This window comes from Nanorana parkeri, unplaced genomic scaffold (assembly GCF_000935625.1).
Source record: "Nanorana parkeri isolate BGI_ZX_2015 unplaced genomic scaffold, ASM93562v1 scaffold453, whole genome shotgun sequence".
In the NCBI taxonomy this organism is placed as follows: domain Eukaryota; kingdom Metazoa; phylum Chordata; class Amphibia; order Anura; family Dicroglossidae; genus Nanorana; species Nanorana parkeri.
In genome coordinates, this window is record NW_017306721.1 from 1,088,833 (window position 1) to 1,091,490 (window position 2,658).

At 49.2% G+C, this 2,658-nt stretch overlaps 1 protein-coding gene across 2 annotated transcripts in view; it reads left to right on the forward strand.

Moving 5' to 3' along the window:
• The window catches only part of CREB1 (cAMP responsive element binding protein 1), a 51,205-nt gene continuing 48,547 nt past the window's right edge, over nucleotides 1-2,658 (forward strand). The window contains exon 1 of one of the 2 annotated variants that reach the window (XM_018560416.1): nucleotides 1-215. The gene's annotated coding sequence lies outside the window, so the exon portion shown is untranslated. The remainder of the gene's footprint in view (nucleotides 216-2,658) is intronic. The other variant, XM_018560415.1, reaches the window with a different exon arrangement.

Here is a 2,658-nt window from a genome sequence, read left to right on the forward strand (position 1 = left end):
CTCACAACGCCGCGCCTGGTGGAGATTGGAAAAAAAAAAAAAAAAGAGAAGAAGCCGCCCAGCAGAGGAAGGAGAGAGAGGAGCAAGCTACACAGTGACGCGGCGGAGGTGTAGTTTGACGCGGTGTGTTACGTGGTGGGGAAGAGAATAAAAAAAGCCCAGCGAGATCCCAGCCGCGAACGAAAGCAGTGACGGAGGAGAGGCAGTGTAACCCGGTAAGAGGAAGGAGGAGGAGAGGGAGAGGCTGGAGCAGAAACATGGAGCAGGCCGCAGCGCCGGGGCTCTCCTCACACCCAGACGGCCACACGCACAGGGGGGCTCTGGGGTCTGTGTGGAAGCTTACACCCACCGACGATTTTTCATTTTCCCGCCAGCTCGTCATGTCTGTACGGCCGTGTGGAAAGGACGGAGAGCCCGCTGCCCCGGGCCGGCCGAGTGAAGGCGGCTGGAGGAAAAAAAAAAAAAAGAGCCGCGAAACAAAGGATAATGGCGGCCCAGAGGAGGCAGCCGGCGGCGGCGGCCTGAGCCGGGGGTGTGCGAGGCAGACATGGGGGGTCACCGGGGAGCCGAAACACACAGGGCCGCCTATCGCGACAGGAGGTCTCTTTCATCGCGATGGAGCCCGGAATCTTGCCGCCCGATCGGCTTTCATTTTGCAAAAAAATTTCAGCATTTTCCGCGGTTTGTTGTGTTTGTGTGCACTCCCTTCTCCCCGAACATGTCTGCCTTTTCCCCGGTGGGTATTTATAGCAGCCGTGTATGTCATATCTATTTCAGATATCATGTACATGTATATGTGTGTGTGTGTATCTATGGCAGGCTAGCTGAGTGTCAGCTCTACGACCCAGATTACCAGGCTCAGGTTCGGTCAGTGCTGGTTTTACACTCCGATGGACCGGCTGTCATCTCTTCCGCTTTTCTTTCTCTGTTCTCATCCGATGGGGATCGGTGGTCCGAGGTGTAAAATCAGAATTAGCTTCAATCTGCTCCCGGTAATCTGACCGATGATTGTTCCACATGGGATTTGTGTACACAATGTTATACTGATGGCATGCTCTGATGACTTTATACTACATGATGTTTTTTTTGTTGTGTTTTCCTTTTCTCTTGCACGTTCCTACCTTTCTCAGCAAATGTAAATACAATGCTGCCTTTGTAGAGTGACAACGGAACAAAACCTGATGGGAAGGGGAATGAGCGGGTCTTACAGATGGGGAGCTGTACACAAAGCATGCAATCACATTCCACATCTAACACATTATTGCATTGCAATGGAATGTTTGGAGGATCTGTGCCCATGGGCTTTTGTTCATTTTAAGCAGGTTTTGCATTTCCATACATGTCCACGGGGGTGCAAAATCTGCGAGAAACGGGTAAGGGGTAGGTGTGCTGCAACTGTCATTGAATTGTGAATGAGCTCAGACGCATCTCAGTGATGTCATCGACGCAGGGCCAAAGCCTATCAACACAGTGTAATAGAAGCTTATCCACCCCCCAAAAAAAACTGTTCATTCTTGCTTGATGTGAGAGTTGAAGCCCATATCTGGGGTGGGGGGGGACACCCCTTGCACTGATGCGATCCTGCATTGCAAGGGTTAACTGCTCATTTATGTCTAGGGGTATGGCGAAAAGGCCTTTTACGTACCTGATCCCCACTTCCCTGCCAATCGGCACTCCCACTTGTGGACTGTCCTTCAGTGTTCTCACGTATAACGTAGAGTTTTGGGCCTTGCATAGTATGTGATGATTTAAAGGGCGGAGGCTGCTGTGGGCCACCTTGAAGCCTTTTGGAGCAGGTAAGTATAAAGGTGCCCATGCACCTGACGATTATCGTACGATAATCGTAAGGTTGATGGGCAGCGTGTGACCGCACTTAGTCTACAGTCGTGCGATTTTCGTATAACGAGCACGCTAGAAAACCCGCCGAAAATCGTACGATTTTCGGTGGGTTGGTAGCGAGATTGCAAGACTAAAGCAGCACGACCCGGGGTGCGCAAGCGCACACTGCCCGCTCACCATTGCAAGCATCTGCAAGCCCTCCCCTCAGCGGGGAGGACTTGCGATGATCACAAGTACGATCTGCCTGTCCGTGATGGGCAGGTTGTATGAAATTTTAATCACCTTGCAACCATCGCACAACAAAAGTTGTGCAATGGTTGTAAGGTGTATGGTCACCTTTAGTCCTTCACTTATGGAACAAAAAGCTAACCCTTGCAGTTTTTTTTTTTTTTTTTTCTTTAAACCTGGAGAAGGATAACAGAATACACACCAAAGTTTTCTGAAAAAAGTAGTAAAAACAATTCAACCTCTTGCTGACCAGCTCACACATGTGGCAGCAAGAACATGGGTTAATGACCAGCCAACATACATATGTGTCCTATATTCAGTGCTGGAAGCTTGCTCACTGTATGCTCTCAGCACTGGGGCTAAGCTGTTGTTGTTGTTTATGATAAGGGGAATATATTCCTGATCATGTTGTGTGTTTGGCTATCGCATGGTCAGGAGCCCATTCCTCCTGTTGTTGATATAGTTTTAAGGGGTTCATACAAGCTCTCATTCACGTCTGTAGGTATAGTGGAGAAATTAATTTCTAAGTTTACAGCAGAGGCCCCCAAAATGTCGGCTTTTTTTTTTTTTTATGAGAGCAGAGAGGGTTAA